Here is a 24,486-nt window from a genome sequence, read left to right as displayed (position 1 = left end):
CACACGAGCCCCACAATCGCTTGACCCTCCCCCCCTTCTGCAACCCTCCCCCCTAATTGGTAGCCGCCGTGGGGTGTGCTGTGCGGTGTCAACCGCCTAGCTAGGGCTGCTCTGGCGCGAAAGGTGGCCTCCGAGAGATGGTCGCCATTGTGAGGAGAGCGGCGCCGTATACAGCTTGCTTCTTGTAGGCTGGGGCACGACTGCGACTCCCCCTTTTATGGCCTGAGTGCTTGTCTGCCGCAATTTCCACCTTCCGAAAGTGCTGTGACGTCAACGGCGGGGCAGTAGCCGCGATACTGGCATCTCTCGAATGGAGTGAGAAGAACAATGTCATGACCGCCTAGATAGTAAAGTGGTGTGCTGGGGGCAGGGAGAAGATACAGAGTACGTTTGTTCGGTGACATTGAGGCTCATGGTATTAACAGAGTTGTGACGTATTCATAATGGGAGATGAAATCATACTAACGTGAGTCTGAACGAGGAGTGAACTTCATTTCAAGGTCAGATTTAAGAGATGCTAATGAAATAAACGTTTGTTCGCTACTGGTTTATATCAACCGACGGTGATCAGGCGTTTGTTATAGCAATGAAAAGAACACACGAGATACATGTAGAAACAAAACGCAACATACTCAGATAAAGTTACTTTTGTCTGCCGGTATGGCGCCGCTCTTACTGTAGCAATCGCTGAAACTAAGGTTTACAAGATGTGAACAAAAGGTGACGGGAATTTTTGTTTTCCTGAAATAATCTTTATTTATTCATCACCATCGGCCTTGTTCTCTTCAAACTAATCCCCCTCGAATATAATACACTTAGGGGCAGTTTCTTTTCCAATCTCGCAAACACTTCTGGAATCACCTTTCGTTATAGTGTTCAGCTCCTTCAGCGACTCTCATCACTGGAGGCAAAACGACGCCCCCTCATGGCTCTGTTGAGCATCGGAAATAGAATGAAGGCGCAGGGGGCCCTGTCACACGAGTACGGTTGCTGAGACAACACAACGGTTTTGTTTATTGTCAAAAAATCACGACAAGCGTTGAGGTGTCAGCGGGAGCATTATAGTTATAAAATTTCCACGAGTGGTTTTGCCACAATTCTGGTCGTTTTCTTCGGACTGCTTGACGGAAACGGCGTATTATTTTCAGGTAGCAGTCCCCATTGACCGTACGACCATAAGGCGGTTTTCTCTGCCTCGTGATGACTGGGTGTTGTGTGATGTCCTTAGGTTAGTTAGGTTTAAGTAGTTCTAAGTTCTAGGGGACTGATGACCATAGATGTTAAGTCCCATAGTGCTCAGAGCCATTTCAACCATAAGGCGGGAAGTCACTTAGAACTGTAATCGAAGAAAACAGTGAGAAAAACCTTCACATGTGATCGTACTTGTCGAATATTTTTCGGTCTGAATCTGCAGATAGTTTCCATTTGGACTTTGATTTCGACGTTATACCTGTGTACCCATGTTATGTCACCTGTTATTACCTTCATTAGAAGTTCTGGATCGTATTCGACTTCATTCAGCGTTTCCTGGGCAATGTCTTCAGCAATTTCCAGAATGAGATTTTCACTCTGCAGCGGAGTGTGCGCTGATATGAAACTTCCTGGCAGATTAAAACTGTGTGCCGGACGGAGACTCGAAATCGGGACCTTTGCCTTTCGCGGGCAAGTGCTCTACCAACTGAGCTACCCAAGCACGACTCACGCCCCGTCCTCACAGCTTTCCCGCGAAAGGCAAAGGTCTTGAGTTGGAGTCTCGGTCCGGCACACAGTTTTAATCTGCCAGGAAGTTTCTTCAGCAATTCCTGAGGGATTTCCACTCGACGTTGTTCCTGATCGAAATTCAACAATTTCGGAACACACTTTACTGTTACACTTTTCTTGCCAAAAACAGCCCAAAAAATTGCTGGGCACAAGCCGAAGGACATGCCGACATCACCAGTAACCTCTCTGATGGTTATTCGGCGATTTTCCAGGACCATTGTCATTACTTTTTCGTCAGTAAGCGATGTGTTAGGGTGTCCATGGCGGTCGTTTAAGTGACCAAATAATCCGTAATTTCAACTGTTTCTAAATAAATAATTTTTAACTGTACGTTCAGAACTAGTACTTATCGATCACAACATCCAAAATAAAGTAATTCCTTTTTATAAACTTTAGCTTGAAACATGACATATTGTATATAAAATTATATGGAAGTTTTCAGAAAAGCAGCTGAGATAATACTGCCGTGTCCAAAATTCGAAAAATAATACTGGTATTTACAACTACTACTGAAGTAGCTAGAGGAGGATGTCTCGTTACAATCTGCTTTGATTCATGCTGATGCATGCTCACACCTGTAGTGGCCTAAAGACTCACAACTTCAGTCGATAACTTTTCAAATATCTAACTAAAAGCGCCGATCTTGCGCCCTGTGATCTTTCCCCTTTTGGGGGAGTAGAGGGAGCAGCGGGAGTCATCAGTGTTCTGACTGGTTTGATGCGGCCTGCCAACAATTCCCCTCCTGCGCCAATCTTTATATCTGAGAGTAGCACTTGCGATCTATGTTCTCAATTATTTGTTGGATGTATTCCCGTCTCTATCTTCTTGTACAGTTTTTACCCTTTACAGGTTTCTCATGTACCAGGGAAACTATTGCCTGATGTCTTAACAGATGTTCCATTACAGAAAAAGCGTTTGAGGAAAAGTAAGTGAATGTGCGTCTCATAATACGAGGGCAGTTCAATAAGTAATGCAACACATTTTTCTCTGAAACAGGGATTGTTTTATTCAGCATTGAAATACACCAGGTTATTCCCCAATCTTTTAGCTACACAACACTATTTTTCAACGTAATCTCCATTCAATGCTACGGCCTTACGCCACCTTGAAATGAGGGCCTGTATGCCTGCACGGTACCATTCCACTGGTCGATGTCAGAGCCAACGTCGTTCTGCATCAATAACTTCTTCATCATTCGCGTAGTGCCTCCCACGGATTGCGTCCTTCATTGGGCCAAACATATGGAAATCCGACGGTGCAAGGTCGGGGCTGTAGGGTGTATGAGGAAGAACAGTCCACTGAAGTTTTGTGGGCTCCTCTCGGGTGCGAAGACTTGTGTGAGGTCTTGCGTTGTCATGAAGAAGGAGAAGTTCGTTCAGATTTTTGTGCCTACGAACACGCTGAAGTCGTTTCTTCAATTTCTTAAGAGTAGCACAATACACTTCAGAGTTGATCGTTTGACCATGGGGAAGGACATCGAACAGAATAACCCCTTCAGCGTCCCAGAAGACTGTAACCATGACTTTACCGGCTGAGGGTATGGCTTTAAACATTTTCTTGGTAGGGGAGTGGGTGTGGCGCCACTCCATTGATTGCCGTTTTGTTTCAGGTTCGAAGTGATGAACCCATGTTTCATCGTCTGTAACAATCTTTGACAAGAAATTGTCACCCTCAGCCATATGACGAGCAAGCAATTCTGCACAGATGGTTCTCCTTTGCTCTTTATGGTGTTCGGTTAGACAACGAGGGACCCAGCGGGAACAAACCTTTGAATATCCCAACTGGTGAACAATTGTGACAGCACTACCAGCAGAGATTTCAAGTTGAGCACTGAGTTGTTTGATGGTGATCCGTCGATCATCTCGAACGAGTGTGTTCGCACGCTTCGCCATTGCAGGAGTCACAGCTGTGCACGGCCGGCCCACACGCGGGAGATCAGACAGTCTTGCTTGACCTTGCGGCGATGATGATACACGCTTTGCCCAACGACTCACCGTGCTTTTGTCCACTGCCAGATCACCGTAGACATTCTGCAAGCGCCTATGAATATCTGAGATGCCCTGGTTTCCCGCCAAAAGAAACTCGATCACTGCCCGTTGTTTGCAACGCACATTCGTTACAGACGCCATTTTAACAGCTCAGTACAGCGCTGCCACCTGTCGGAAGTCAATGAAACTATACGAGACGAAGCGGGAGTGTTTGAAAATATTCCACAAGAAATTTCCGGGTTTTTCAACCAAAATTGGCCGAGAAAAAAAAAGTGTTGCATTACTTATTGAACTGCCCTCGTAATTTTTGATATGCTGCTGTTGTACCTTTTCTACCCAGTCACTCATTTTGTTTGAGAGATGCGTCGGACTCGTCGCGATACCACTTCTTCCAAGTTTATGGCTCGTAAAGAGCGTATTTACATTATATTTTATGAAATATCTGATAGAGTTGTTAGTATGAGAGTGGCACAATTGAGACACACACACATACACACACACACACACACACACACACACACAGCTAAGGCTAATCCCTTATCTAAAGCAGCAGCAAGCAGACTGCCGACTCTATGAAATGTAATCGACTAAGGCGTAAAACCGAAGGCTGAGGGAATTTTGGATCTCATAACAGCCGTCAGCGTAGGTGTTTTTCTTCCCAAAGTCGTCAATAGTAATCGCGGCAGTCAGCTGGTTGCACTATTCAGCCCACGTGTTCAGCTGGAGGCGGGTCGGGGACGGGGGGAAGCGGGTAGGGATTGAGGCACGTGATGTGTCGTCGCCAGCCTGTGTGACAACGGCCTGAACATCGTATATTGCAATATCAGTCTCCTGTGCGTCGTGTTAAACCGCGAGGGATTAATTCGGCGCTGTTCAGTACCAATCGCAGTGGATATGCTGTTGGTGGCTCACGTGTAACACTAACGACTGACTATGTCTGATTTAGATAGAAAATATCTTAGTGTCGTTTTGGAGTACAATATAAAGGGTGTCCCGAAACTACACTTTCGAATTAATGCATGAGGTAGAGAACATCAAAACAAGTATTTACGGTTGTGCTACATTATGTCCGTGACAGCAGATTATGATGCTAGGGACGATTTACACAGAAGATAGTTTAGCATGCTGATTACAGCAGTGGAATTCACAGGAGCTGCTTGAATGGACTACCGTTGGCCTGTATGCATGCAGTACATCGTCGCACCACTGACTGTCACGTACATTCGAAAGTTCGTGGCACGTCCGCAACTGTACCAGCAGCGACGGACATTCTAGCGACGAGCTCTTCTTCTTTTTCCACAATGTTTTCATACACCGGCTGCTTCAAATGCTCAGACACGTGAGGTCAGATGACCTGGATGGCCATGCTATAGGGTCACCCCGGCCGATCCATTTATCCCCTAAAGAGGCTCTCAGATTGTTCGTCACAGCAACGCTTAAATGAGCTGGCGCTGCGTCGTGCTGAAGCACGTTCTTTGTGTAGCACTCAGAGGCACATTCTCCAGCAGTAGTGGCAACACACGTTCCTTACACAGAGCAGTTCTGAAAGTCAGTACACATTCCAGTCAGTAACATCGACTCAACAGCTTACTTCAGCACCATCGACAAAACGTTTCCTAACATTACAAGGTTCCTCATCGAAATGTATTTGTTTTGATGTTCTCTTCCACCTGTATTAATGTGAACGAGCAGTTTCGGAACAGCCTATAAATGAATAGCGAAACTTACAACTAAATAAAAATAAAGTAATAGCAAACTGAATACTCGAGTGTCTTCTTGTACATTTTACTCTGAGCGGGAGGAACATCTGTTTTTCACTGTCATGGCTCTACTGTCCATCTCTTCTATGTCATTTTATTGCTAAAGTGTATTCTTGTATTCTTGTTGATGAATCAATTAATCAACTTTTAAAAAAAATCATTATTCTTCATCTTAATAATATACACTCCTTGAAATGGAAAAAAGAACACATGGACACCGGTGTGTCAGACCCACCATACTTGCTCCGGACACTGCGAGAGGGCTGTACAAGCAATGATCACACGCACGGCACAGCGGACACACCAGGAACCGCGGTGTTGGCCGTCGAATGGCGCTAGCTGCGCAGCATTTGTGCACCGCCGCCGTCAGTGTCAGACAGTTTGCCGTGGCATACGGAGCTCCATCGCAGTCTTTAACACTGGTAGCATGCCGCGACAGCGTGGACGTGAACCGTATGTGCAGTTGACGGACTTTGAGCGAGGGCGTATAGTGGGCATGCGGGAGGCCGGGTGGACGTACCGCCGAATTGCTCAACACGTGGGGCGTGAGGTCTCCACAGTACATCGATGTTGTCGCCAGTGGTCGGCGGAAGGTGCACGTGCCCGTCGACCTGGGACCGGACCGCAGCGACGCATGGATGCACGCCAAGACCGTAGGATCCTACGCAGTGCCGTAGGGGACCGCACCGCCACTTCCCAGCAAATTAGGGACACTGTTGCTCCTGGGGTATCGGCGAGGACCATTCGCAACCGTCTCCATGAAGCTGGGCTACGGTCCCGCACACCGTTAGGCCGTCTTCCGCTCACGCTCCAACATCGTGCAGCCCGCCTCCAGTGGTGTCGCGACAGGCGTGAATGGAGGGACGAATGGAGACGTGTCGTCTTCAGCGATGAGAGTCGCTTCTGCCTTGGTGCCAATGATGGTCATATGCGTGTTTGGCACCGTGCAGGTGAGCGCCACAATCAGGACTGCATACGACCGAGGCACACAGGGCCAACACCCGGCATCATGGTGTGGGGAGCGATCTCCTACACTGGCCGTACACCACTGGTGATCGTCGAGGGGACACTGAATAGTGCACGGTACATCCAAACCGTCATCGAACCCATCGTTCTACCATTCCTAGACCGGCAAGGGAACTTGCTGTTCCAACAGGACAATGCACGTCCGCATGTATCCCGTGCCACCCAACGTGCTCTAGAAGGTGTAAGTCAACTACCCTGGCCAGCAAGATCTCCGGATCTGTCCCCCATTGAGCATGTTTGGGACTGGATGAAGCGTCGTCTCATGCGGTCTGCACGTCCAGCACGAACGCTGGTCCAACTGAGGCGCCAGGTGGAAATGGCATGGCAAGCCGTTCCACAGGACTACATCCAGCATCTCTACGATCGTCTCCATGGGAGAATAGCAGCCTGCATTGCTGCGAAAGGTGGATATACACTGTACTAGTGCCGACATTGTGCATGCTCTGTTGCCTGTGTCTATGTGCCTGTGGTTCTGTCAGTGTGATCATGTGATGTATCTGACCCCAGGAATGTGTCAATAAAGTTTCCCCTTCCTGGGACAATGAATTCACGGTGTTCTTATTTCAATTTCCAGGAGTGTATATATAGAACCCACCATCTTACATGATAAGTGGGTCCTAGGATGTCACAATGTCATTATTGTTAACAGCTAATTACAGTTATTACAAGTGAGCTACAGTACAGTTTTACAATGAGCAATTTCTGTTCTATTAGTACCCTACTTAGTTCTAATGGCTTCTTATGACTAAAACCTCTACTGCCTGCAGCGCCACAGGTGTGTCAGTGATTACATAAATCTACTGTGCAGCCTTGCTCACCGAGCTAACCTCGATAACCGTGCCCCTGACACTAGGCAGGCCAAGGATGACTTGAATCGCTGCACGTTCCTATTTGTATTTCCTATTTCTAAGTCCTACTAAGATCCTATCCTACGTCAAGTCCGCTGCATGTCTCATTTCGGTTTGTTGTACCCCATTCTCCTAGTCCTGCACGTGGGGGATTCCAACTGTATTGTAAGTCGACCTATCCACGCACAGGCGTTACTGGAGCAGGATAATGGGACACATTTAGTTATTTGCTGCTATTCCCGATTTTCCCTCAGATATTCTGTTAAAACTTCCCGTGATACCTCGTTGGCTAGGTTGTTCAGAGTTCGAAATGTCTCCTCACGTCTCACTAGGAAGTATGTGTCATTGTTGAGTAGTTGAAGTCTTAACGCGGCAGCTACATCGTTGAAGAGGGGGCACTCGTAAACCACATGGTCGGGAGTAAACTCCGATACGCTACAATCACATGCAAGCGTAGCCCTCCTCCCAAACCGACATAGATATTTCGGATAGGACCCATGACCAGTGAGAAAATGGAACAGTCTCCGAGATGGCTTAAAGTACTTCATTCCTAGCTTTTCTTTCACGTTCGGCAGAAGCTGAAATGTTCTGCGAGCAGTATCACCAGTTCCTCACCTCTTCTCCTAATAGCACCCTTGTCCCCAACCCGAACACCCAGAATGTCCTCAGTTTTCTCAGTATTCCCTTTTCTGGCCCAGAACGACGCTGGCTGCTCTCTAATTTTGATGACCAGAGGGCAGAACCCCATATTCACTAACAGGGCCCCACCTGGAGATGTCCTATAGGCCCCCACTGACGTTAATATCATATTACTCTGCACTCTTCTCAGTGGCATGGCGGGTGCCATCCTCGTGAGCCTGTGCGCGCAGATTCCAGAGCCGTAACCCACTACTGACGTCAATATGCTCTTGTGATCTAGTTTTATCAAATGAGGGGGAAGATGAAATCTTTTGTGACCAATAGAGATAAGGTTATTAAGTACTTGTAGGACTCTTTGGGTCACAGTTTCAATGTGCTTTCCAAAGTTCCACCTCTCATCGATGATGATTCCCAAGTATCGCGCCTCGCGTCGCCGAAAAACTGGCGAGCCCACAATTCTTACTGTGGGGTTCCTTATGAGTTGTCCTTTTAACAGAAGATTTGTGGATTTATTCGGTGAAATTATCGTTTTTGTTTTCGTGCACCAAAGTTGTAATTTTTCCATTGCCCTTTCTATTTTTGGTTCTATTCTTTACGGCTACAGCCGCCAACCAACAGAAGGAGGTCATCTGCGTAGGCTATCACCTCTAGCACCTCTTCGCTCTGCTGTAGATTATCCAGCAGTGGTTCCATATGGATGACCCAGAACAGGGGGCATAACTCGGAACCCTGGGGGATCCCTTTGTTATTGTTTTTCCAATTTTCCCGCTAGGGGATGATAGCCAGATCATCTGATCCTCGCAATAGCTACTTAGACAACCATACAGCAGCCCTGGAAACTCCTTCTCCCGTAGACAGGAGAAGAGCGAAGGCCACCACAGGTTGTCGAAGGCGCCACTGATGTCCTCCACGATGCCTACCACGTACTTTTACAGGGCTGAGCCACAGACCGCGGCCACCAGGGAGATCGCATCAGATGCTGACCGCCCATGCCTAAAGCCGAACTGCCTGCCACTCACAACGCACAGCACTCGATGCGCAGTCCGTCTGTCAGCAAACAGTTTTCCTAGCAATTTTCGAAACAAGTCCCACAAGCAGATCGGTCTGTACGATTTTGTTTCAACCGGGTCTTTATCGGGTCCTTTTTTGATTATTGCAACGTTAGCAAATTTCCAGATCTTAGGGAATTTTTTTCTGTCTAAAGCATTCATTGAGTAATTGGGTGAGTGGTGTTACCAGCTGAGAGGCTAAAAATTGCACCCCCTCCGCCACAATGCCGCCTGGCCTTGGGGCTTTTCCATTCTTTAGTGATTTAATGAGGGCAGCCACCTCAGAAAAGGGGTAAACTGCTCTATCATTAATATATCTGTCAAGATGATCATTTCTTAATTGGCGCTGGCTTTCGGTATCCCCATCCGCACTGTCGTCAGGCAGTAAGGACCGGAGGAGGATCTCAGCAGTTTCCTGCCAGGTTTCCGTCAACCAGTCCCCATGCCTGACTGTCGATATCACCATTGGAGAGCGGATCTTTTCCCTAAATAACTCGTGGGGTACTCCCGTGGGTCTATAACTAAATGATTTTGTACATAGCTTTCTCAGCTCCGTATTATTACTGCACGAAGTTTGTTTTGGTAACTTCCCTTTGCCTCCTGGTATTGCTGCAGCCATCTTTGCCTTTCCCGCCAGATGATACTGCGCTGGTAGTGCCGCCTCAGCCTTCTGACAAACTGGAGCATTTCCTCTAATTCAGCTGACCATGGTGGTGGAGAGGCCGCCATGGCCTTCCTTCTAGTTGGTATGGCTGCCTTCACTGCTCGAGTTATCGCACTCACCATCTCTTTGGTATAATTGTTCACATGAATGTCATGGTGTAGGTCAGCTTCTGGTAACGTAGGAATGTCGCACTCTCTCGCTAGGCGCTCCCAATCTGCTTTGTTATAGTTAAACTGAACCTCCTAGCCCATGGTCCAGTGACACTCTCTGTCGCCTAAGATGAAAGTGATGACATTGTGATCGCTTGTTGTGGCGTTATCTTCGACCTTCCAATTTTTTACTATGTTGACGGTGTTTAGTGTACTTAACGTCACGTCGATATTTGTGCTTTGTCCCCCTCCAACTGTGTGCGTGGGAGGGTTATCAGGCTTGTTGGCCACCATAAGTTTCAAGGCCATGATCGATTCATCTGCTTTTCCTCCATAGGTGGGAATTCGCATTTATATTTGCAGCTACAATTACTTTTCGTCCCCGCAACGCCGTGGTTGTTGCTCAACAAGAACTCTTAACCGGTCCCCTTACTTTTGTAGGTTGTAAGATTATTTTTTCTTGCAATACAAATGAGGTGGTGACTGGTAATTCATGGATGTCCTTGGCTATAGTGAGAGGTAATGAGAAACCACTTGCTGGCCTTGAGTCATACTACGACAGAGACATTATTGCCTACAGTACATTTGCTATAGGAGTTGTTGGTGAAAGGAATTATGGAACATGTGTTGTTACGACAGACAAGCCGTTTTCTTTGTGCACCAGGAACAGAAGAAGAATTAATGCAAATGAGAGGGTCAAGTACATGTTTACAAGAGTTATTACTCCTGTTGGAGACTGCATTTCCACGACGTTTCAGTGTACTGGGAGAGAGTCGTTACCCACAATGAATTATTCGTGATTATTATTGACGCTTTCGGGTCATCCCCGCAGATGACAATTTGACATGTTGCGGCTGTGAAGGCTATTTTCCCAGCTTAAGAGTACGGCTCCTGCAGGCAGAGGACGTCTAGTCTCCTCTCCTCGACCACCTTACGTAGCTCCTGCATCACCAGTCTGCTGTTGTGAGTGTTTAGTTGGCCAATGGCTATTTTAGGCATTATGGGAAATATGTGTGTATTCGATCATCTGGCCAGTTCTCCCTCCAATCGAAGGCAATGCGACCATTTGCCAGGACTGATTGTGTGTAAATGTCATCGGGATCGAATTTTTCGCCTCTTCTTTCAAAAACTTTCTTAAGGAGATCTGACAGGGCTCCGAATTTGGTGGGGAGATTCATCGACTTGAGATGTATCCTGTCTACAGCCTCCATCACCGAGAAGGTGACCTTTCTACCATATTTCTTCCCCACCCGGACCACATGTCGCAAAGCAGTGGTCAGGGTAGCCAGCTGCTCCAACCTTGCCAATTGCATGGCGTGTTCCCTACTTGGATACACTCTAACAGGGTCAGCAGGCGGCATTCTGACCAGAGTGGTGTCCCGTGCGGATGGAAACACACTTGTGCTTGTTTCTATATTTTCTTGAACTGGATGGTGTTCCACTCTGCACTCTGCAACTGGTGGGGCCACTATCACAGGATGCCCTTGCCACTCTAGGTCTTTTGTCGGCCTAATTCCCCGACTTTTTGAGGAAGGAGCTGCAGTCGGGGGAAGGTCCGTTTGTATCCCGATGTCAATCATTTTGATTTCATGTGATGCTCGAGAACGACCTCAAAAATTTTCCAAATTTACTTGCCGTCATAGCGTCTCCCCTCCTTTTGCTCGGGGATTTTCCCTATGGCATCCTGTTCCTATTACCGTTTTCAACCGTAGTCTTTTCTTGAGATAAGCCTAGTCTCGAGCGCCCTGTACGACGGTAATTCCAACCAGTGGCTCCGCAAGATCGTTTGCCTCTTTTCTTGTATGGGATAGATACCCCTGCTGCCTTGCAATCCTTGCAGGTATGACCTTCCTCACCACATTTGGAGCAAGCCAACCCCCCTGGTGCAATGCCTGAGAATGTGTTCAAGGTCACTACAGTTGTGGCAACGAGGTACCACGAGGTGATCCCTAATGTTGATCGCATGGAATCCTATATAAAGTTTGTCCATTGTCATTGAGCCGTGCTCCGTTCGTGTTAGTGCCATTGATTGTTTGTCATCTTCGATTACGGTACTGCCGCCTGGTTTTCTTATTTCATTTACTTCCTGCCTTACTTGCCCGTGAGTGGCAGCAGCAGAGTGTATCAATAGTGCACTGGCGTGCCATCTCTGGAGCGACCGATAGTATATCCGTGTCATCGTGTGTCGGGAAGTCAGTTGGAGACGTACCAGCAGTAGTCGGCCACGGAGCAGCAGTGGGGATGGAACTCCAGTATGGTCTGCACACCCAGTACTCGCCGCCCGCTAGCGACACACATGCACTGTCCAGCGGAAGGAGACGTGAGCGGGGACGACCGTTGGTTGGTCGTTCGATTGGTCGCCTCATCGGGCGACGTGTATTTGGTCTTCCGGCCGCTTCTGGGCCCCTTCAATTGGTCATCTTGCGGGACTTGGGTTGGGTCCTTCCTGGTGCAGGGATGTCAGTTAGCCAGTGGGTATGTTCCTCTGCATGGTTGGGTCCGATCCAGTGTCTTCGGGTCGTTGTCTGTCGGGAGCTCAGTCGGGCACGGAGCAGCAGTTGCGGCACAGCAGCAGTGAAGTCGGGATGGAGCGCCAGTGAGGTGCGGACAGTCAGCACTTGCCGACCGCTGGCGACACACATGGGCTGTCAGACTGAAGAAGACTGGAGAACGAAAGAGCATTGGTTGGTCGTTCGGTCGGTCGTCTCATCAGCCGACGTGTATTTGATCTTCTCACCATTTCCAGGTGTGGGGAGTTGGTCGGTTGCGGCGGAGCAGCGAGAAAGTCTCTGCGCCGTGTGATCAGGCTGGGCCACCGGCAGCGTGCACGTGCGGTCGGTGTTGTGTGGCACTAGCTGCGAGAACTGCTAAGTTCGTGGCCCACCGCACCTGCATACTGCAGTTGAGTAATCAGTGAACCTGTGTTGTTTTCTTTTTCTCTTTGAGTGTTTATTGTCTCTTGACTGTGTTTTATATGACAGTTATTAAGACATAATCCTGGTGCTATCTTAGTCTTCGATGGTTGGGTGGGACGGAATTGATTAGGCCGTTGGTTGGTTTCTTCTTAGGCCTTAAGCCTTGAAATTGTTTCTCCATGGTGTGTGGCCTTTAGCCGAGTTTTAAGCTCTCTTAAACTGAAAATTTAAAATCTTGCTCTTGCCATTAAGTCATAAGATTGTTATTTATTTGCCGCTCGGGAGTAGCCGAGCGGCCTAGGCCGCTGCAGTCTTGGACTTTGCGGCTGGTCCCGGCGGAGGTTCGAGTCCTCCCTCGGTCATGGATGTGTGTGTTTGTCCTTAGGATAATTTAGGTTAAGTAGTGTGTAAGCTTAGGGACTCATGAACTTAGCAGTTAACTCCCATAAGATTTCACACACATTTGAACATTTTTTGTTATTTATTTTTGGTATGAGGCCTTCAGCCGAGTTTGCATGAAATGTTTTAAGCTAAGGCCCTCAGCCTTTTCAAATTGAAAGCTCTTTTTCCTAGGCCTTAAGCCATAAAATTGTTTGACATGGTGTGTGGCTTTCAGTCAAGTTTTAATCTCTTTTAAATTAAAATTTCAAAATTTTGGTCATGCCCTTCGGTCATAAGGTAGTTATTCTTTAGTATGTGGCCATCTACCGAGTTTAATCTCTCTTAAATAGAGAATTAAAAATTTTGTCTTGCCCTTAAGTCATAACATTGTTATTCTTTAGTATGAGGCCTTCAGCTGAGTTTGCATGAAATGTTTTAAGCTAAGGCCCTCAGCCTGTTAAATTGAAAGCCCTTCTTCCTAGGCTTTAAGCTGTTAAATTGTTCGGTTAATACGCGGCCTTCAGCCGGGTTTCAGCCTATTTAGAATTGACATTGAAAATCTTTGTTTTGGCCTTAGGCCGTAACACTCTTCTTGCTTAACGTGTGGCCTTCAGCCAATTTTTATTGAAGAAAGAAAATTTTTTTGAAAGAAGTGAAACTTCCAGAAGAACTCTTCGACCTCAATTCCTCGCGTAGGCCTTGGACCCTGGATTTTCATTTGTGGCTTTCAGCCGATTTAAATAAAATCAAAGGAGCTCTTTCGTTAAAACCTTGAGAGTTTTTAATTCTTGCTTATGTTATTGTGTGTTTTAACTAAATTATATGTTGACTGTAACTGACAGCAACTTATTTTCACCCCTTTCCACAAATGTAACCTCACCCGCTTTGTTCTGCTAGTCCAGGGATTTCAATCATGACTTTCTTCCACATTTCTCCGTTGACCTCAGCAACGTGATGGACAACATCACGCTCCCGAGGCCCCATTTTGAATCTCAACTTAAAACTGTTTTCGAACTCTTCATCTTCAATCTCTTCAAAATTTTGTCTCTTTATTGTCTCATACAGTGCTTCGTCTTTCATTACAGTAGGTACATCGTACAATATAACTAAGGGATTTATTTTCTTAAGTGGCTCACATTTAATTAGTTTGCTCAGCTTTTGATTATTTAAAAGTTTTTCTTTATCTTCCTCAAAGGCTAAGTCTACAATGACTACATTTTTGCCAGGTTTCACTTTATTAATCTTTATTTTGTCTTTGACAACTATTTCCTGCAAACGTTTTAGTGAGGGGGAAGCAACTGCAAACGAAACGACACCAGGTAGTAAACCGCAGAAGTAATAAGGAAAATAGGAGCGGTTTACACGTGAACGAAATATTCATTTATGTTATTCGAATTCCCGTGCTGAATATAAATAGGGTTCTTTTAGATCGTGACACTAGACTAAATGTAATTTTATATGCAGATGATCTGACTCTGATTACAGAGTATGAAGATTACTTTCAAATCGGAGTCTATAAGCTGAAGCAGATAGCTTCAAATTATAACCGAAAGTAATGATATTTCAGGGCAGATAACCAGTAAGATCTAAAATAGCATTGAATAATAAAGTCTTGGAGCAAGTAAAGCGTTTTAAATATCTAGGATGCGACGTCACTTACGAATATAACCATGATGTGGAACAAAAATTAAATATATGTGTGGATCCAATGCAAATAGTCTGAAGGACAAAGCAAGGAAAGAAACCCAGCTGAAGTTTTATAAAACAATAGCGGCACCAACCCTTACTTATGGAAGTGAAGCTTGGGTAACAGCAAGACACCATGAAAGTAGGATACATGCTCCAGAAATGAGGTTTCTAAGAAGAGGGGAAGGATGTAGAAGGGAAGAACGAAAAAGAAATGAACATATAAAGACACATTTAGGAATATACACTCCTGGAAATGGAAAAAAGAACACATTGACACCGGTGTGTCAGACCCACCATACTTGCTCCGGACACTGCGAGAGGGCTGTACAAGCAATGATCACACGCACGGCACAGCGGACACGCCAGGAACCGCGGTGTTGGCCGTCGAATGGCGCTAGCTGCGCAGCATTTGTGCACCGCCGCCGTCAGTGTCAGCCAGTTTGCCGTGGCATACGGAGCTCCATCGCAGTCTTTAACACTGGTAGCATGCCGCGACAGCGTGGACGTGAACCGTATGTGCAGTTGACGGACTTTGAGCGAGGGCGTATAGTGGGCATGCGGGAGGCCGGGTGGACGTACCGCCGAATTGCTCAACACGTGGAGCGTGAGGTCTCCACAGTACATCGATGTTGTCGCCAGTGGTCGGCGGAAGGTGCACGTGCCCGTCGACCTGGGACCGGACCGCAGCGACGCACGGATGCACGCCAAGACCGTAGGATCCTACGCAGTGCCGTAGGGGACCGCACCGCCACTTCCCAGCAAATTAGGGACACTGTTGCTCCTGGGGTATCGGCGAGGACCATTCGCAACCGTCTCCATGAAGCTGGGCTACGGTCCCGCACACCGTTAGGCCGTCTTCCGCTCACGCCCCAACATCGTGCAGCCCGCCTCCAGTGGTGTCGCGACAGGCGTGAATGGAGGGACGAATGGAGACGTGTCGTCTTCAGCGATGAGAGTCGCTTCTGCCTTGGTGCCAATGATGGTCGTATGCGTGTTTGGCGCCGTGCAGGTGAGCGCCACAATCAGGACTGCATACGACCGAGGCACACAGGGCCAACACCCGGCATCATGGTGTGGGGAGCGATCTCCTACACTGGCCGTACACCACTGGTGATCGTCAAGGGGACACTGAATAGTGCACGGCACATCCAAACCGTCATCGAACCCATCGTTCTACCATTCCTAGACCGGCAAGGGAACTTGCTGTTCCAACAGGACAATGCACGTCCGCATGTATCCCGTGCCACCCAACGTGCTCTAGAAGGTGTAAGTCAACTACCCTGGCCAGCAAGATCTCCGGATCTGTCCCCCATTGAGCATGTTTGGGACTGGATGAAGCGTCGTCTCACGCGGTCTGCACGTCCAGCACGAACACTGGTCCAACTGAGGCGCCAGGTGGAAATGGCATGGCAAGCTGTTCCACAGGACTACATCCAGCATCTCTACGATCGTCTCCATGGGAGAATAGCAGCCTGCATTGCTGCGAAAGGTGGATATACACTGTACTAGTGCCGACATTGTGCATGCTCTGTTGCCTGTGTCTATGTGCCTGTGGTTCTGTCAGTGTGATCATGTGATGTATCTGACCCCAGGAATGTGTCAATAAAGTTTCCCCTTCCTGGGACAATGAATTCACGGTGTTCTTATTTCAATTTCCAGGAGTGTATAACCTAAACGAGAAAATAAAGGAAAATGGGAGACAGTGGAAGGAACATGAAGACCGGTTGGGAGGAAAAAGATCCGCCGTTAATGCTCTACGTTATAAACGTTCTGGAGGAAGAAATGTAATAATAAAATGCAAAAGATGGGTACTGTAACAGGTAATTTGCCTAATGCGTGAAGTGAAGAAGAAGTTATTCGACTCGTAGTAATCACGATTGCTTCATGTACTAGCTGTAGAGCTTCATCTACAAAAGTTGCCCTACTGTTCTTTGAAATTTCCCATCGTATTAGTTTTTTACATTGTCGTAGATTGTGCCGAAAACGTGATCTCCATTGTTTTTGATACATCTTTGGTTAAATGATACGGTAACACAGCCGTGACATCAGTGTGTAACGACAAAGTACCAAAATTAGCAACTGGGTTCTGTTTTACATGCAGGCTTCTGTTTGGTAAACAATCTTTTCCCTGCATGAGACTCCACTTTGCTGAAGGATCGATACTTCTGATGGTTTTGACCAATGCGGATGATTTGGTTACTTATACAGGCATTTAATTTGTTACAAAATTCTATTTTCAGTTGCATCTATAGCTTGTTCCTATTACCCCTTCTAAGCTCCCTGTTGTTTCCTTACTATCAGAACTCAGCTGTCTTAGAGTAGTAAAAACTTATGGAGCCAAATGTCGTCCCTGCTTTAGTTTGATTGAAACTTTTGCAGAGGTCTTTTCTGCTTTTGGATTTTATTTCTTTGCCCGAGAACGCTCTCCGTTCGCACATCGTTGCTAATGAACGGATGGAAATTTGTGTATGACATCTGCTTGCGATTATTCTACATTTCGTTGCGTACGTTTTTGTATTTAAAGAGCCAAACATTGGATTAAATGTTGTCTCAAATCCATCCTCAACCATACAGGGGTAACATTCCAACAGTTGGTAATTCTATACGCGGATTCGAAGTGGGTCTCGATGAGCTTCTAGTTACACAACTTAGCGCTCGATCCATTAAGATTTGCGGGTCGGTCTTAATCAAACAAACAGATAATGTACAAAACTGTTTATAACTGAACCTATTGCAATTCAACGAGCAAGAAACATTAGTAGATGCCTTGTACTTTAAGGAGTACAAAAAGGTAACCTCTTTACACATTGTTTTGTGTCCTTCAGTCACTTGATAAGGTTCCACATATTCTGTTCAGTTACATTTGTGGAAGCCTGTCTGTGAGTGCTGCTTTTTGACTCAGATAATGAAATGGGTTGTTCACTAACCGCATCTGGCGGGGTACATGTCAGTGAATATCCACGGTTTTTCGTTAGAAGCAATGTGAAAACCACTAAAATAAATACTAATTATTGTAATAATAATAATAATAATAATGAAATTAAAAAGAACTCATACTGAAATTTTCATCTTTCTGATTCTGGGGTTGTATCGTCCGCAGCTAATGCTTAACACTTGTAGAATAGAGCAACCAAAAATCAGTCAACATCATTGGAGAAATGTAGAAGGCAGAATTGTAGTAGGTCTTTTACACCGTTGAGACATGGTTCACATGCCATTACATTTGCGCCCTATTGCTGTTCTGCGTGAAACGACAACAGCTTTTACAAGTAGTCGTATGCCTGAGTCAGTGTAACTCAAACGAACTTACAAATTAGTTAGATACTACATAAATGTGATACAGGATGATCGATGATGGTTGCCAACACAAAAGTATGATAAAATTAAAATTCATAGAGATAAAAACTATGAATTTCGTTCTCACAATACATCAAATTGCCAATGAAAGAGGAACGGTATTTGATCAGATGAAACATAACAAGTGCAGTAATGCTCGATTGTATACGAACAAGTGCTGGCCGATTCCCCAAAAGCTATTATTTATTTAAATGGCGCATCAATGTTCCCTAGTACCTCAGCATTGCTACGTTAACCAGTAAAAATACTACAATATATTTCAATCTCTCATAGCATTATCTTGAAGTCCAGTCGTGAAAATATTAAAGATTCGAAACTACGTTAATAACACAATCTCTGCTTGAGAAGTTGTGTGATGCATTCGTTGACATATAGTGGCAACTGGAGGTCGATCACGGCATAATAAATATTTGCAATAGAGTAAACAGGATACTCGCCTTTCTCCTAGTTGTCAAAATAGTCACGGTCTTTCACTCTTTGTACTGGAAAACTGTTTATGGTTGTGCGCCTCAGTAGCTACGGTTTCAGCACGGCAGATTCCTAGGCGAAGGGGTCCTTGTTCGATTCCCGACCGGGTCCTGAAACTTTGGGTGTTGCGTGGTCTCTACATTCGTAATGTAATTATTGACACAAAAGTCTCCTCAAACACTTTGTCTTAAAGCGTTTCCAGTACTGAAATGGTCGCATGGGCACGAACTCAAAGCCAATAAAGTGAAATAAAAAAAAAAAAATGGTATTTATGGTTACAGCATATGCGTCACGTGCCGCTTACGAAAATTTGAGTCCAATGCGTATTTCCTATTACTGAAATGAATGAAAACAATAATGTATGACGTGATTTTAAAAAAAGTATACAAAACTATGTAATAGTGAAATGTAAGAGTATTGACAGTCAAAAGTAAATTACATGTAAGTTAGTATTTAACGCCGATAACTGAGTGTTTCATCGGATTAAATTTTGTGACTGAAAAAAAAAATTAAACACTTAAAGTTCGACATTAGCTACGATTATTCTAAGAATCCAGACTGAACACTAAATCTGCTATTATTAATTACTCAAATAAATACCACATGCACTGAATTACATTGTTGGTCATTAAGTATAGCCAATAAGAAATTTTACTTGCTGTGAGTTTACACTATAGTGGGAAGTAGGTGCTCTCGTGGTTTACATACCGTGGAATCAGTGTAACTCAAATAATTATGGTGTCAGGAGTTTATAAAAAGTTCACAGACTGTATCTCCTTTGTTTCTCATACACAGCTACTAAACCAGGGGAAGAAAGCCCCTATCGGAACACTAAAAAGGCGAATATGCTCCTGTTTATTAAAAGACTCCAGATGAGAAGCGGGGTACCAGTTGCCTCATGCTACCTTCCTCAGCAGATTTAAAAATGTTCCTGAAAATTTTGGCATGTGTATCCGCTCCCTTTTTGACATGCAGCTCATCCCTTACTCCCACGAGCTCCTCTAACTGTAACTCATCCACACCCACTACTTCATCGTTGTAAGTCGCTCTCATCTACCCCAATTGCCCATTGTGTCTGTTACTGTCTGCTGTCTCACAGCGAAAGTCTCTTTACAGTCACCTCTCACTGTTGCTCTACCTCACTGCTACAATCTCATTCATTTCTTCCCACTGCTGCTGTCTCTTCTCTCTCTGTATGTATCTCCCTTACTCGTTTCCTTTGAAATAAACTTTCTTTCTCATTCTCATTGGCTCTCAACTACTTCCACTTTGTCCTTCTCTTTTGGTTCCTCTCCCATTGGCACCGTATCCTTCACTCTTTTCTCAGCACTGTCCCATCACTGTCAGCTACGTTTCACTGCCACTGCGTCCCTGTCTTTCTCTTACACTGTTATTGTCTCATTCGCTCTTTAAGAACCACAACCACTGTCTACTTTGGTCCACAACTGATGAGTTCCCGACTCTTTCCAACTGCCACTCTACTGTCTCCTTCTACCTCAGCATAAAAAATAAATTCGCATTCCAATTTTTTTGGGAAAATCTTTAAAGCTGAGGGGGAAGGTAGAATTAAGCTGGTACCGCACTTTTGAGTGAGAGTCTTTTTAAAAAGGAGTATATTCGCCTTTTTTGTACTCCGATATGAGCATTTTTCGCTGGTTCCCTTCCTTTCACTGCTAAAGTATGGCCTGTAACTCATATGAAAAGAACTTTATGTGTCAATAAAATTCTTATAGTTTACTTACGTGAAATATAAATAATGCAAAACTATATAATTTTACATCTCAGACAGTGCTTTAAGTGCACGAAAACTGTGCATGTGCTTGAGTACAACAACAACATAGGGTTTCCAGAACCCTTCTGATGATAACAGTGACAGTTAATAGCATGGATTCCTTATCAAAATTGTGTCTACTGCGTTCCCTCTAGAAATAATAGAAACTGCGAAACACTCTGGATGCTTAGAGCTTCGCTACAAAATTTGGGTATTTAAAGAGTATTATGTTGCGTTGTGAGCGCACTCTTTTGACGAGGTGAACAAAGTGGTGTAGGAAGGGAGAATTTTGGTGTTCAGTTTCTACGCAAACAGGAAATGTGTGGAGGTAATGCACTTTCAATTGCTGCTCCAGCTTTCTTTATCATTAATCCAACATTTTACGCATATGACGGTTGATGCTTTTCGATGGCTTCACGATCAGCATAACCTGAGGAAAATCTAGCATTTAGGTTCTGGTTACTAGGATTCGGGGACGTTTATGTCAGTGATTGTTTCGCATTTCAATAGCTACTATACATCAGATTGTGATTTTTGCAGTGCCATATGCGAAGAATTTCGAGAATTTTATTAAACTATGTATGAAGACGATTAATCCCCAAAAACATGATTAATGATGATTAATGAAATGTGAAATATACATAAGACCACTCAAATTCGGTACTTCATGAGATCTGCTACATAGTTCTTCAGAGGGCAGACAGCGTGATCCCAGACAAATCATTTTTACTTTTCATCAAAAATCTCTAACATAACAGTGACATACGGACAAAGTAATTACCAATACCATGGATGTAAGCAATGGGAATGAATAGGTCATTGGTGTATTTTTAATTTTGAGCAGCATAATACATATATATTCGGAACTGTTTAGTTTCAAGGAAACTCACTGCACTTTTCCTTTTACTAACAACAGAAACTTTGTGTTTGTTCCATTCGGTTCCACGTGATGCAAGCATCTAATGAAATTGTCATCTTTCATGCGTTCCACATTAGAACTTTGAGTGCTTCGGCAATTTTCTACCGATTATATTTCCTTTCTTTCGGAGTTTGTGCTATGGGTCCCTTGGGTCCCACGGGCGTGTACGATGTCTGTACTCTTCTATCTTCGGACCACTCCACTAGCCGCGCATCTTATGTCAGCAACAACGAAAGTGGACAAATGACCCACGAAAGCTTTCTGTGCCACTAGCGACGAAGCGCGGAAGACGCTAAGTTCCTTTGCAAGTTCTCTAGAAGAATGAAAACCAGTGGAACATGAAGAACACAATGCAAATCGAACACTAACGAAAGCCGTTTGCTGTCGCGGGAATAACGTTTACACCAGGTAGAATTTCTCGTTCGCTGTTACACGTTCGCTTGTGTTCGCTTCGGTGTAAAGGTGGCTCCATGTTTTTAATGTGTGTTCAGTCCGCAGCGTATGTGACTTCGGGTAACGAACAGTGATATCACGGGACGTCATGGGACCCGTGCTCTGATTGCCTGAGAGAAGCAAATCAAGCGGCCCCGACGTGGATTTACTCGTTTTCGATGACAACTGATACCGTGAATTACCGAAATGAGTGAAACGACATGGAAGGGCTAGGTCGCTTTCACTAACATCATTTTTCCTTGGACAACAACATTTTTTTTATACAGGGTGTTACAAAAAGGTAACATTCCTCACACACAAAGAAAGAAAATATGTTATGTGGACATGTGTCCGGAAACGCTTACTTTCCATGCTACAGCTCATTTTGTTACTTCTCTTCAAATCACATTAATCATGGAATGGAAACACTCAGCACTCAACGTACCAGCGTGACTTCATACACTTTGTTACAGGAAGTGTTCAAAATTTCCTCCGTTAGCGAGAATACATGCATCCACCCTCCGTCGCATGGAATTCCTGATGCGCTGATGCAACCCTGGAGAATGGCGTATTGTATCACAGCCGTCCACAATACGAGCACGAAGAGTCTCTACATTTGGTACTGGGGTTGCGTAGCAAATGCCCCCATAAATGAAAGTCAAGAGGGTTGAGGTCAGGAGAGCGTGGAGGCCATGGAAATGGTCCGCCTCTACCAATCCATCGGTCACCGAATCTGTTGTTGAGAAGCGTACGAACACTTCGACTGAAATGTGCAGGAGCTCCATCGTGCATGAACCACATGTTGTGTCGTACTTGTAAAGGCACATGTTCTAGCAACACAGGTAGAATATCCCGTATGAAATCATGATAACGTGCTCCATTGAGCGTAGGTGGAAGAACATGGGACCCAATCAAGACATCACCAACAATGCCTTCCCAAACGTTCACAGAAAATGTGTGTTGATGATGGGATTGCACAATTGCGTGCAGATTCTCGTCAGCCCACACATGTTGATTGTGAAAATTTACAATTTGATCACGTTGGAATGAAGCCTCATCCGGAAAGAGAACATTTGCACTGAAATGAGGATTGACACATTGTTGGATGAACCATTCGCAGAAGTGTGCCCGTGGTGGCCAATCAGCTGCTGATAGTGCCTGCACACGCTGTACATGGTACGGAAACAACTGGTTCTCCCGTAGCACTCTCCATACAGTGACGTGGTCAACGTTACCTTGTACAGCAGCAACTTCTCTGACGCTGACATTAGGGTTATCGTTAACTGCACGAAGAATTGCCTCGTCCATTGCAGGTGTCCTCGTCGTTCTAGGTCTTCCCAGTCGCGAGTCATGGAATGTTCCGTGCTCCCTAAGACGCCGATCCATTGCTTCGAACGTCTTCCGGTCGGGACACCTTTGTTCTGGAAATCTGTCTCGATACAAACGTACCGCGCCACGGCTATTGCCCCGTGCTAATCCATACATCAAATGGGCATCTGCCAACTTCGCATTTGTAAACATAGCACTGACTGCAAAACCACGTTCGTGATGAACACTAACCTGTTGATGCTACGTACTGATGTGCTTGATGCTAGTACTGTAGAGCAATGAGTCGCATCTCAACAGAAGCACCAAAGTCATTACCGTCCTCCAATTGGGCCAACTGTACATACTGAAGAAAGTAAAATGAGCTCTAACATGGAAATTAAGAGTTTCCGGACACATGTCCACATAACATCTTTTCTTTATTTGTGTGTGAGGAATGTTTCCTAAAAGTTTGGCCGTACCTTTTTGTATCACCCTGTATATTTCTTTGGGTAACGACTGGTCAGCGCTGCAAACAGTCGAGAAAATGGAAGTTTATCTGATGTTACAATCATGAAGGCGTTCAAAATGGTGAATGAGACAGCTGTTGACTTACAGTAATAATAATCTCTAACCAAGTCAAGGAATGAAACCTTAACAATATTGGACTTTTAAAAATTTTAAGTTAATCAATTTTCAATAAACATGCAATTTAAATACTTAAAAGAGTTGTAAATAAATTTCTATGAAACATTAGGCAGACCTACAAGAGGTATACATCTAAAGATTTGCAGTAAACTTCGAACAGGGATACAAAATGTATTAAACATTACAGGGAAATCTTCTTGTGCGAAGGCAGTTAATCAGAGGCCTCTTGGTCGGCAACAAAATTTCATTTACAGTTCAAGTCAGATAACATTAGATACTTAGCTTGAGCGCAGACAACCAAGATTCAGGACTGCGAGCAAACAGCAAGCCGTACTAGGAAATGCTAGAGAGCGACGCACACGGCGACAAGGAAGCCAGGCTCACGCGGCGAGCAGCTACCAACACGAACGACTCTCCCAGCAACATGGTAAGTGGTGGTGTTAACAACAAGAAAGATAAGTGTCTGACTAGATTATATTACGGGTTAAGCTATGGCTTAACCGCAAGTGCACCTATAGAGCGTTTCTAATAACTGGATACTCCCTAGGAAATAATCTTCTCTAACAGAGAACTACAGAAAGGAAGCTGTAGTTCCTTCCAGGAGGGAATATAATAAACAACTCTGCCATGTCTTATCGTTAACTGGTGCTCCTAACATGCTTGAAAGGGCTGGAAAATAGTGATACCAGAGCCCTTCAGCTTCTAAAACATCGTAAA

Source organism: Schistocerca cancellata, chromosome 3 (assembly GCF_023864275.1).
Source record: "Schistocerca cancellata isolate TAMUIC-IGC-003103 chromosome 3, iqSchCanc2.1, whole genome shotgun sequence".
Classification (NCBI taxonomy): domain Eukaryota; kingdom Metazoa; phylum Arthropoda; class Insecta; order Orthoptera; family Acrididae; genus Schistocerca; species Schistocerca cancellata.
Note: the sequence above shows the minus strand (reverse complement) of the source record.